Consider the following 13,629-nt stretch of genomic DNA (forward strand, 5'->3'; position numbering starts at 1 on the left):
TTAAAGATTTGAACCAAATAGATAAATTTTGCTGGTAACTAAATGACTAAGGACAGGAGTACAAAGTAAAATCTATTTAAACAATTCTGCATGACTTGCCATGCCCTGTCATAGATTATGAAGGCATAATTTCCCCCAAATGAATAAAGCACAAAATGTCATTCTTTCACTGCAACCTGATCTACTACTAATGTTGAGCGTTTAAATTCTGACACATGGACTCATTAAAATGATCTTCCAGCCTTCTCACTGGGCAGTTTTCTCTGCTTGGGCCCATGACTACCTTCTACAGGATATTAAACTCGAACTTCTGACTCACTGCTCTGTTGATTTCTTGGAATTGACAGTGTTTCAGCTTCTTCCCCGGAGAAGGCAATGGCACCCTACTCCAGTACTCTTGCCTGGAAAATCCCATGGACAGAGGAATCTGGTGGGCTGCAGTCCATGGGGTCGCTAAGAGTCGGACACGACTGATCGATTTCACTTTCACTTCTCACTTTCATGCTTTGGAGAAGGAAATGGCAACCCACTCCAGTGTTCTTGCCTGGAGAATCCCAGGAACAGGGGAGCCTGGTGGGCTACCATCTATGGGGTCGCACAGAGTCGGACACGACTGAAGCGACTTAGCAGCAGCAGCTTCTTCCCAGCCCAATTCCTCCAAACTTGACTTCTGACATGCCAGATTTAGATACCAACCAGTCTACCTTCTAGCTGACCTAAATTTGGACACTGACCCCCGAAGCCTGCCATTCTGATTGTAATTTCTAGACTGGATAATCCACAAAATATAAAGGGTACTCTACAGTAATGCTTGAGGGTAATTTGGGAGGTAGGAGAAGAGATCCATTTGCAACATCCAAAGACACAGACTAGATCATAAGGACTCTGATTCAGAAAGTGACGTATACCAAAGGAAAGATTGGATCTTGTTAGCAAATTATGAAACACGCAAGAGATTAAACAGAGCTATAATATATGATCCATTGAATAAAGTTTATCATCAAAACATAGGTGAGGAGAAATTGGTTCCTGATATCAGATTATTATGTTATTTAAAGAACACTGTATATTATTTAAAGTATGCAAAGTAAGTGTGTTTGGTTGTTCTCAACAAACCTTGCTCATATAATCACAAATTTAAAACAATCTCTGGATAATATCACAGGGGTGAGAGTGATGGTGGGAGACACAACAGCATGTATAGTCTCTATAATTTCAGCAAAAATCAAACTTGCTGGGAGAATAGTTCTCCCAGCCCTGCATATAATCCACTGGTAAAAACAGAGTGTTTGAAACCTGTAGGCTTCTGTCTGGGCTATGGGAGCTCTTCTCTCACCATTTGAATTATATATGTTTACTAAGAATTAGGAAGCTATTCAGGCTAATTGGTTCTATTATCTTCATTAAGTAATTTAATTACATATCATTCAAACTAATAAAATACGAGTTCAAAAAGAATTGTGTCTATGAAAATTAAATGGAATGCCTTGGGAAATTTTTATAAATGCAACCTTCCAAGAAAAATGCTGTTGAACTGGGTGCAAGTAGGAAATGTATAAACATCTAGCATTTTATGCTTATCTCCAAAGAGGTTTCTAGCTCTAGGATTACAAGATTTTTATCTTTTATAAAAGAATACACCTCAAAATACTTTATGCCCATGTTTTTATATGATTATATAAGCACAAAGACAGACATGGAAAGGTGCACAGGTTATAAATATGGGTTTCCTGTTTTCATACCATTTTGTTTCGAAAGCAGTTATGGCCTGGGGGAGAGGTGAGGGAAGAAATGACTGTACATGAGTAAAAAAGTTACATAGCAAATAACATCATGGATAAAAAGAATCATGAAAGGATGCTCATTGAAAAAACAGTGGTGGTTATTTTGAAGCAATTTTAGTTTTCATACATTTCTTTTACATTTGAGTATTTTACAGTGAGCAGGATTTTACATAACCACAAGAAAAATGCAACTTTTTGTTTCATTTTGGATTTACTATTAAAAAAAGACCATGGGACTAATTTTAAGGAAAAATCAATGACTAGACATTGTAGGAAAATGACTTCTGATCCTTGATGATCTGGTCTTAACCAGAGAGGAGAGACTGCAATGAACCACCCATGTCCCACCCAATTTCTATAATCAAAAGTTTTATTCTTCAAGGAGCCAAATGATCTGCTGATTTCAAACCTCTTAAACTATCAGTTGGCAATACTTGACCTTCACTCTACATTTTCTTCATATTTGTTTGCATTATTTTAATAGAAAGTTAGAATTACTTTTTATATATCAATGCCCCATAGGCCTACTTATAATTCCAAGTCAGTCTGCCTACTGGAGGACTTTCAATACTTATCTCTGGGCCAGTGCTTCATTCAAGCAGTGTTTGTCACAGGTTATAGTTTATTTGTATGTGCAATGAATTAGCCTTTGGCTTCGCAATAGATAGGGAGCATCAGATCAGAAGATGTTAATTGCAAGGGTTAGGAGACTTTAAATTCCAATGTTATAGTCTCTGTACAAGGGAAAAAATCCTAAGGAAATCTTAATTGTTTTTTTTTTTTTTAAAGACTGCTTAAAAGGAAGAACTTCATGGGGAACAAATTCTTTAAAAAGAAATGATGACTCTGCTATATTGCAAACAATACTTCAACACGATCTGGAACCCGAGACTTCCCTGATGGCTCAGTTGGCAAAGAATCTGCCTGCAATGCAGGAGACACAGGAGACTCAGGTTTGATCCCTGAGTTGGGATGATCCCCTGGAGGAGAAAATGGCAACCCATTCCAGTATTCTTGCCTGGAAAATCCCATGGACAGAGGAGCCTGGCAGGTTGCAGCCAAAGGGGTCACAGAGTCAGACACAACTAAGTGACTAAATATGAAACCAGAGAAGAGGACGGAATAACAGATCACCTTACCTGCCTCCTAGGAAACCTGTATGCAGGTCAAGGAGCAACAGTTAAACCCAGACATGGAACAACAAACTGGTTTCAAATTGGGAAAGGAGTATGTTAAGGCTTTATATTGTCAGTTTCAGTTCAGTTGCTCAGTCGTGTTTGACTCTTTGCGACCCCATGGACTTCAGCACACCAGGCCTTCCTGTCCATCACCAACTCCCGGAGTTTACTCAAACTCATGTCCATCGAGTTGGTGATGCCATCCAACCATCTTATCCTCTGAGCCCCCTTCTCCTCCTACCTTCAATCTTTCCCAGGATCAGAATCTTTTCAAATGAGTCAGTTCTTTGCATCAACTGGCCAAAGTATTGGAGTTTCAGCTTCAGCATCAGTCCTTCCAATGAATATTCAGGACTGATTTCCCTTAGGATGGACCAGTTGAGACCATTCCTTTAGGATGGTCTCAAAAGTCTTCTCCAACACCACAGTTCAAAAGCATCAGTTCTTCAGTGCTCAACTTTCTTTTTAGTCCAACTCTCACATCGCTACTTGACTACTGGAAAAACCATAGCTTTGATAAGACAGACTTCTGTTGGCCAAGTAATGTCTCTGCTTCTTAATATGCTGTCTAAGTTGGTCATAACTTTTCTTCCGAGGAGCAAGTGTCATTTAATTTCATGGCTGCAGTCACCATCTGTAGGAATTTTGGAGCCCCAAAAAATAAAGTCCAAAATCCCCCCAAAATAAAGTATGTCAGTGTTGCCACTGTTTCCCCACTATTTGCCATGAAGTGATGGAACCAGATGTCATTATCTTAGTTTTCTGAATGTTGAGCTTTAAGCCAACTTTTTCACTCTGCTCTTTGACTTTCATCAAGAGGCTCTTTAGTTCTTCTTCAGTTTCTGCCATAAGTGTGGTGTCATCTTCATATCTGAGGTTATTGATACTTCTCCCAGCCATCATGATTCCACTTTGTGCTTCATCTAGCTCAGTATTTCGCATGATGTACTCTGCATATAAGTTAAATAAGCAGGGTGACAATATACAGCCTTGATGTACTCCTTTCCCGAGATAGAACCAGTCTGTTGTTCCATGTCTAGTTCTAACTTTTGCTTCTTGGCCCACATACAGATTTCTCAGGAGGCAGGTCTGGTATTCTCATCTCTTTTAAGAATTTCCATAGTTTGTTGTGATTCACACCAAGGTTTTGGCATAGTCAATAAAGCAGAAGTAGATGTTTTTCTGGAACTCTCATGCTTTTTTGATGATCCAACGGATATTGGCAATTTGATCTCTGGTTCCTCTGCCTTTTCTAAATCCACCTTGAACATCTGGAATTTAATGGTTCATGTACTGTTGAAGCCTGGCCTGGAGAATTTGGGATATTACTTTGCTAGCGTGGGAGGTGAGTGCAATTGTGCTATACTTTGAACATTCTTTGGCATTGCCTTTCTTTGTGATTGGAATGAAAACTGACCTTTTCCAGTCCCGTGGCCACTGCTGAGTTTTCCAAATTTGCTGGCATGTTGAGTGCAGCACTTTCACAGCATCATCTTTCAGGATTTAAAATAGCTCAACTGGAATTCCATCACCTCCACTAGCTGTGTTCATAGTGATCCTTCCTAAGGCCCATTTGACTTCACACTCCAGGATGTCTGGCTCTAGGTGAGTGATCACACAATCGTGATTATCTGGGTTGTGAAGATCTTTTTTGTATGGTTTTCTGTGTATTCTTGCCACCTTTTCTTTATATCTTCTGCTTCTGTTAGGTCCATACCACTTCTGTCCTTTATCGAGCCCATCTTTGCATGAAATGTTCCCTTGGTATCTCTAATTTTCTTGAAGAGATATCTAGTTTTCCCATTCTAATGTTTTCCTCTATTTCTTTCGATTGATCACTGAGGATAGCTTTCTTATCTCTACTTGCTATTCTTTGGAACTCTGCATTCAGATGCTTATATCTTTCCTTTTCTCCTTTGCCTTTCACTTTTCTTCTTTCCACAGCTATTTGTAAGGTCTCCTCAGACAACTGTTTTGCCTTTATGCATTTCTTTTTCTTGGGGATGATCTTGATCCTTGCCTCCCGTACAATGTCACAAACCTTCATCCATAGTTCTTCGGGCACTCTATTAGATTTAATTCTTTGAATCTATTTCTCACTTCCACTATATAATCATGAGGAATTTGATTTAGGTTATGTCTGAATGATCTAGTGGTTTTCCTACTTTCTTCAATTTAAGCCTGAACTTGGCAATAAGGAGCTCATGGTCTGTGCCAGGCAGCTCCTGGTCTTGTTTTTGCTGACTGTATAGAGCTTCTTCATCTTTGGCTGCAAAGAATATAATCAATCTGATTTCGGTATTGACCATCTGGTGATGTCCATGTGTAGAATCTTCTCTTATGTTGTTGGAAGAGGGTTTTTGCTATGACAAGTGTGTTTACTTGGCAAAATTCTGTTAGCCTTTGCCCTGCTTCATTCTGTACTCCAAGGCCAAATTTGTCTGTTACTCCAAGTGTTTCTTGACTTCCAATTTTGCATTACAATCCCCTATGATGAAAAGGACATCTTTTTTTAGTGTTAGTTCTAGAACATCTTTTAGGTCTTCATAGAACCATTCAACTTCAGCTTCTTCAGCATTACTGGTCAGAGCATACACTTGGATTACTGTGATATTGAATGGCTTGCCTTGGAAACAAACAGATCATTCTGTCATTTTTGAGATTGCATCCAAGTACTGCATTTCGGACTCTTTTGTTGACTCTGAGGGCTACTACATTTCTTCTAAGGGACTCATACCCACAGTGGTAGATATAATGGTTATCTGAGTTAAATTTTCCCATTCCAGTCCATTTTAGTTTGCTGATTCCTAAAATGTCGACGTTCACTCTTGCTATCTCCTGTTTAACCACTTTCAATTTGCCTTGATTCATAGACCTAACATTCCAGGTTCCTATGCAATATTGCTCTTTACAGCATCAGACTTTACTTCCCTCACCAGTCACATCCACAACTGGGTATTGTTTTTGCTTTGGCTCAATCCCTTCATTCTTTCTGGAGTTATTTCTCCACTGATCTCCAGTACCATATTGGGCACCTACTCACCTGGGGAGTTCATCTTTCAGTGTCCTATCTTTTTGCCTTTTCATGCTGTTCATGGAGTTCTCAAGGCAAGAATACTGAAGTGGTTTGCCATTTCCTTCTCCAGTGTATACTGTCACCTGCTTATTTAACTTTTATGTAGAGTACATCATGCAAAATGCTGGGCTGGATTGAAGCACAAGCTGGAATCAAGATTGTTGGGAGAAACTCCAATAACCTCAGATATGCAGATGACACCACCCTTACGGCAGAAAGTGAAGAGCCTCTTGATGAAGGTGAATATGAGAGTGAAAAAAACTGGATTAAAACTCAACATTCAAAAAACGAAGATCATGGCATCTGGTCCAATCACTTCATGGCAAATAGACAGGGAAACAATGGAAACATTGATAGACTTTATTTTCTTGGGCTCCAAAATCACTGCAGATGGTGATTGCAGCTATGAAATTAAAAGACACTTGCTCCTTGGAAGAAAAGCTATGCCAAACCTAGACAGCATATTAAAAAGCAGAGACGTTACTTTGCATCTAGTCAAAGCTACGGTTTTTCTAGTAGTCATGTATGGCTGTGAGAGTTGGACCATAAAGAAAGCTGAGCACTGAAGAGTTGATGCTTTTGAACTGTGGTGTTGGAGAAGACTCTTGAGAGTCCCTTGGACTGCAAGGAGATCCAACCAGTCCATCCTAAAGGAAATGAACCCTGAATATTCATTGGAAAAGCTGGTGCTGAGCTCCAATAATTTGGACACCTGATGCTAAGAGCTGACTCATGGGAAATGGCCCTGATGTTGGGAAAGATTGAAGGCAGGAGGAGGAGGGGACGACAGAGGATGAGATGGTTGGATGGCATCACTGACTCAGTGTACTTGAGCAAGCTTTGCGAGATGGTGAAGGACAGAGAAGCCTGGTATGCTGCAGTCTATGGGGTCACAAAGTGTCGGACAAGGCTGAACGACTGAAGAACAAGTGAAGAACCCAGCTCTTCTTACTATGTTCTAGCAAATTCTCTAAAGATCTTGAGAAGTGAACAGTTACATATTCTTGAAAACTTTTTTCTAGCATTTTCCCTTTTCCAATAAATCTCATTCCTTAGATTCCAGTACTGCTAAAAAAAAAAAAAGAAAAGAAAAGAAAAGAAAAGAAAAAAGGCCACCCTCTACACAGTCTATTCTTTCCTCCTACTAATTCAATTATTTATTAGATGGGCTTACATTTATGGTATACCTCAAGTACTTTACCTAATATCTAACTCATGTGTGTGTTAATCATTCAATCATGTCTTACTCTTTGTCACCCCATGGACTGTGGCCCACCAGGCTCCTCTGTCCATGAAATTCTTCAGGCAAGAATACTGGAGTGGGTTGCAAGTACCTGCTCCAAGGGAGGAGCAATTCAGGCCTAAAGAAGTTACTGAACTCCTGAACTCCTCTGTGTTTCTATATGGAGAATAAGTGGTAAAACTGGAATTCAGACACATCTAAAAAGCCCCCTGGATTCCAGGTGAGAGCAAGTACAACATGTCCAAGACAACATGAATTTTCCAATCTTCCATTTTTGCTAATAGCTCAGTTAATGAAAATCTACCTTTAGAGTAGATTCCATAAAATTAGATGTACCTTGCAGTGGTTCCATCACCTTGGTTGGGATCTAGAACAGTCTGTCTATTAATGTCCCCAGAATGATTTGAGAAATAAAAACAGAGCATTCTTACGCTATTGCAGACTGACACCAACTTACAAGTCCACTGCAAAAACTCATTCCATCTACTCAAGTTATAAGAATGATGAGCTAGAAGAACTCTTCCTCATGAAGTCATAGAGTTCATACCAGACTATAATGAAGCCACTTCCCATTTTATTTAAAGTCACCTGGAGTTAGAAATGGGGAGTGCCTCTCAGCACTGCTGCCTTTGGCTTATGCAAGAGTCCTGACATTGATCCGGCCTGGCTTACGTCATGGCTGTCCTCATCCTGTCTTAATTATTCACTTGGTTTTACTTTCACTTATACACAAACATACATACACCACACAAATACATCACTAGAAGTTATTACTATATTTAATATTAATGTTAAGATCACGTATTCTAAATCCAACCAAAAACACAATTATTTTTCACAAGGAAGAAAATATGGTTAATTCTATACATCTTTTCTCTTAAAAGCAATAATTAGATTATTCAGATGCTATACACGCTGTAATGCACTAAACCAGATCTTTAAATCTCATGGTTTTGAAAGCAGTAATGAAACATGATATAATTTAATTTGCAAATGATCTGCTTTCCAATTTTCTTCTCTATATCTAGTTACTGCAAAGACAGACACCATGGTGTGGAAGTGGACTTATCAACTTGTGTGTCAGGAATCCTAGGTTCTTGTTCTGGCTCTAACAGTAACCTGTCATGTGACCATAAACAAATGCCTAACTTCTCTGGTTTTAGTCTCTTTATACATAAAAAGAAATAAGAATGAACAAATAACTTCTAAGGCCTCTTCCAGTTTAACCCTTCTCATTCCAGTTTCCAGTTTGGACCCACTGACCCAGTCTATGACAATGCCTCTCTAAACTTTTATCGGCACTAAGAAGTTGGTCATTGTCCAGCACCATTCCATTCTGTTGTCATTGTCCAACACCATTCCATTAGAAAGAGAAGATCACATTGTTATAAGACTGAGCAAACATCTGTGCTAATTCTTCCCCAATTTTATTGAGATGGAACTGACATATGTTATACTAGAGGAATACAACAATTATTTGAGAGAGAGATATATACACACATATACACACACACACAGTAAATGATCACCACAATTAGTTAAGAATAGCATCCACTGCCTCACATTATTATAGTTTTTTAAATTTTTTATTAACATGAGAACCTTTAAGACCTACTCTGTTGGCAACTTTAAGATATACAATACAGTATTAAGTATCAGGCTGCACACTACAGCTGTAGGACTTTTTAATCTTATAGCCAGAAATTTGTACCTTTTGACCCCCCTCACCCATTTCCCTTGCCTCTAGCAACCACCAATATGGTCTGTTTCTATGAGTTCCATCTTTTTTAGATTCCACATAACAGTGAGATCATACAGACGCAATAAATAAAGAATTGAGGAAGTAGGAGAGATGGAGTACTACCAAATTCTCTGTGAAATGAAATTTGTGGTTATTTGACACTGTTGACAAAGGATGTTATTAGACTGTTCAGAATTACAAATGAGGTTAGAAGGACTGTTAGATATTAAGCAGATTCTATTTCACAATAATTAACAAGGATAGAAGACCACGCAAGCTAAATCACATCAGAAATTTCCTTCGGCTCTTTTTGGCATGCCAGGAAGAATTTGAGTCACTTTTATTGCTTATCCTATTCCTGTGCCCCTGAAGGGCGAAGAAGAGCGGTTAGTCATCTGCAATTAATTACTCATTGAATTTGTTAAGCTATGATCGTCTTTCCTTTTGAGCTTTCATCTAAGGATCTCTAAGAACTTTTGAATATTAATTATAACAACACTGTCCTGAAATAATTTTTGGCTTTGATTAAAATTGCATGCCCTACTTTTGATTACTCTCTTCAGGTGTGGAGCCTAAAAAAAAAAAATTCTAGACAGTTAAAGCTTAGCAAGATATTAAGCACATCAGACCCCCCACCTCACCTCTTACAGATGAGGTTCTGAGACTACAGAGGTTAAGAGACTTGCTTGATTTCACCTAGCTCATCCCAAAGCAGATTTAGCATACAATGAACCACATCCTGTTCTCTGAGGCTCTTTTGAGCTGTGTCAAAATAACATATTTCATTATAATATTCCACTCATTCAGCCCCTAAATTACTAAAACACTTTAATTTTATGGATAACTTTCTTAGACACAAGTCTAGCATGTTGGTGACATGCCTCTGCTGCCATATCATGGGTGATTTGGGAGCCTAAGCAAAATATATTTTCCTTCCTGATATTTTTTATATTTCTGTCAGCCTCTCAAAATTAATCAAGATTAAGTTAATCGCCAATACATGAGAGTTACATACAACTGTGGAGCTGAATAAAATGAACTGTGTTCAAATCTAAGAAAGCAGCCCCTAAATATATTTTTTTTAAAAAATTGTTTTTCACACTATCTGGCTTAGTAACAGTAGAATCTGAATTCAAGCATCATGTTACCTGCAAGGGATCACAATCACTGGTGAAACAGCTTTTTTTTTTTTTTTTTCAAAAGTAACCTATGGCTTCCCTAGTGGCTCAGATGGTAAAGAATCTGCCTGCAATGCTGGAGACCTGGGTTCAATTCCTGGGTCAGGAAGATTCCCTGGAGAGGGGACTAGCAACCCACTCCACTGTTCTTGCCTGGAAAGTTCCATGGACAGAGGAGCCTGGCAGGCTACAGTCCATGAGATGGCAAAGAGTCAGACACCACTGAGTGACTTACACTTTCACTTCACTTTCATGACTTACCGGCGGTGCGAGTGGTAAAGCCCCTGCTGGCCAATGCAGAAGACGCAAGAGACTCAGGTTCGATCCCTGGGTCAGAAAGATCCCCTGGAGGAGGGCACGGCAACCCACTCCAGTATTCTTGCTGGGAGAATCCCATGGACAGAGGAACCTGGTGGGCTGCAGCCCATAGGGTTGCAAAGAGCTGAACACGACTGAAGCGACTTAGCACACACATGGGACTTCAGCTTCTCTGGGAAAGAGATGGGAGGTGAGGAAGAGCGGCAAGCAGGTGAGGACCCTGGAGTATGACTGAGAAAGAAGAGAACACTGAGAAGATATCTAAAGAATATTTCAATTAATTCACCATATGGCATAGGTCTGGCTTTCATGCCACACGTTTCTCAAGGGAAGACCATACTCACCCAGTTCAAAGAATTAGACCAGGCTCCTCCCACCAGTAGTCACAAGACCCTAAGCTTATTACTCCCTTAAGTCTCAGTTTTTTCATCCATAAAATGAGGGTAATAAATGGTCCTTTTTCCTGACAAAACTGTTGGGAAAATTAAAAGAGATAACACAAACAAGCGAATGCTGAGCACACCGTAAGCACACAATAAACTCTTTGACTTGTTTCAAAACAAGTGACCTGTCTTTACATCAACTGGTTAGCTCCGAATAGTTTATATAGTTGTGAAGAGCAAAGACACTCATGAGGCATTTCCTTAAGAATGCTATTTATCTTCTCTCCTGAAAAGCTGTTTTTTAAAATTAACATAGGCTAGTGTGGCCCTTTTACTTTTGGTTTTAATTTGAAAGTACAGGGTTTAAACTAATCTACCCACCATTATTTTTTATTTTACAGAAACATTCAGAAAATGATATTAAATTACATTGACCTGGGTTGCATTAGAGCTTCTCATCTGAATACTTCATCCTTTATCTCCACCCTCGTAATTTCTTTCCTTTGTTTTCTACCTTTTGCTTTACTCTGTCTCACTAGGCTCTGTAATTCCTCAAAGCACAGATGATCAAAAAAGAAATGAAAAAAAAAAAAAACTGAAGTAATAGTTGAAGATACAGACAAACAGAGTTAACAGAGCCCAAAACTATGGAAGCTGCATGACCTAAAGACAAATACTTCTAGAGAATAAATGTGCACCTTTTTTGGCTATTTGTTTTTGTGCGTTGAATAATGTCACAAACATACTTCCTGATAACACATATTGCAATGTCCAAGAAAGCACAGAAATTCATTTTATATAGCTCCTAGGAATATTCCATGGCTGTATCATCTCTTTCAGATATTCAGTTTAATTTTGCTGTGGTAGGACCAGAATTACTTTATAGAAATGATGCCAGGACATCTGTTTGGTTAATGTTCTGCTGAAAATAAAGAATTGGCTTTGGGCTTAGATTTATCCCGGTTCTACTCCAAATTGGAGACAAGGTAGAGTTTTATATCGGCAGAATATCAAGTCCGATGTTCCTTAGGTTAGGTATCGGTTGCCTGAAATCTATTTGATTCACTTCAGAAAATAGTCTATTCTAATTCAAAGGGTTGCATGCATCCTATAAATGGCTCCCAACTCTTTTGTTCTCATGCGCCATCTAGTGTTACTTTAGGGAATATTTAGCTAAATTCGCATCCTGGCTGGAAAGATAAAAAGGCTTATTGGGGAAAGAGATCATCCAGCCCAAAGGCCTGGCCTCATTTTTCAAATAAGGCAGAATCACTGCTTTCTGCAGGTAAAGTACAGATAATTAATGTATTTCCTTATATATGGGATTATATATTATTCTGGAATAGTGGGGGGGACATTCTCCATAATACCCTGTTGACTTTATTTACTGCTCATGTGTGTGTGTGAAAGTTGCTTAGTTGTGTTCAACTCTTTGCAACCCCATGGACTATACAGCTCATGAAATTCTCCAGGCCAGAATACTGGAGTGGGTGGTCTTTCCCTTCTCCAGGGGATCTTCCCAACCCAGGGATCGAGCCCCAGTCTCCCACACTGCAGGAGAATTCTTTACTAGCTGAGCCACAAGGGAAGCCCCTTACTGCTTATAATCATCATCATTTACTAACATAGATGATGTTAGGGCATAGAACTAAGGTATACACAATATTCATTACAGAAACTTAAGTATACAATGGCTTTAGAGTCAGACAAATAGCTGTGATTTGGAGAAAGTTACATATTTCACTTGGGGCTTCCCCAGTGGCTCAGATGGTAAAGCATCTGCCCACAAGGTGGGAGACCTGGGTTCAATTCCTGGGTCAGGAAGATCCCCTGGAGAAGGAAATGGTAATCCACTCGAGTACTTTTGCCTGGAAAATTCCATGGATGGAGGAGCATGGTGGGCTACAGTCCATGGGGTCGCAAAGAGTTGGACGCGACTGAGCGACTTCACTTTCCTTCTTTCTACATACTTCACTCAGACTCTGTTCCATCACCTATAAGATGGGCATCAAAATATGTATCACCATCACTGTATCTCAGATGGATGTTATGTTTTGTTTTTAAGAAAAGAAATATGTAAGTCCCTATTATTAGAGTTTACGATCCATGTAAGCAGTCAATTAATGGCAGCCAGTTTTAATACTGTGTCAAACAGTCCTATACAATGGAATTCTCAGGAGCCAATATTTGGTTGACTGCAAGGAGATCCTACCAGTCCATCCTAAAGGAAATCAGTCCTGAATATTCATTGGAAGGACTGATGCCGAAACTGCAGCTCCAATACTTTGGCCACCTGATGTGAAGAGCTGATTCATTGGAAAAGACCCTGATACTGGATTTACCCTAGATTTACCAACAAGATTCATGAAGTGAAAATATTTAAGTTCTAGAGTTTTCAGTATTTTAGACCACTTGATCTGATCACTCTCTTTTTTTAACTTTTTATTTTGTATTGGAGTATAGCCAGTCAACAATGTTATGATAGTTTCAGGTAGACAAAAAAAGGACTCAGACATACACATCATTGGAAAAGATCCTGATGCTGGGAAAGATGAAGGCAGGAGGAGACGGGGGAAACAGAGGATGGGATGGTTGGATGGCATCACCGACTCAATGCATGTGAATTTGAGCGAACTCCAGGAGATGGTGAAGGGCAGGGAAGCCTGGAATGCTGCAGCCCATGGGGTCACCTAGAGTCAGACACAACTTAGCTACTGAAAAATAATTC

General features: G+C 39.3%; 1 protein-coding gene and 1 long non-coding RNA gene across 3 annotated transcripts in view; one reads left to right on the top strand and one right to left on the bottom strand.

Annotated features, from left to right (window-relative positions):
• Window positions 1-11,611, top strand: part of LOC132660246 (uncharacterized) — a 52,113-nt gene extending 40,502 nt beyond the window's left edge. Inside the window, exon 6 of the long non-coding RNA XR_009601637.1 lies at window positions 2,574-11,611. This is a non-coding gene — a long non-coding RNA (uncharacterized LOC132660246). The remainder of the gene's footprint in view (window positions 1-2,573) is intronic.
• Window positions 1-13,629, bottom strand: part of ARHGAP18 (Rho GTPase activating protein 18) — a 201,694-nt gene that overhangs the window by 173,159 nt on the left and 14,906 nt on the right. The window lies entirely within an intron of this gene.

The sequence above is a fragment of the Ovis aries genome, chromosome 8 (assembly GCF_016772045.2).
Source record: "Ovis aries strain OAR_USU_Benz2616 breed Rambouillet chromosome 8, ARS-UI_Ramb_v3.0, whole genome shotgun sequence".
In the NCBI taxonomy this organism is placed as follows: domain Eukaryota; kingdom Metazoa; phylum Chordata; class Mammalia; order Artiodactyla; family Bovidae; genus Ovis; species Ovis aries.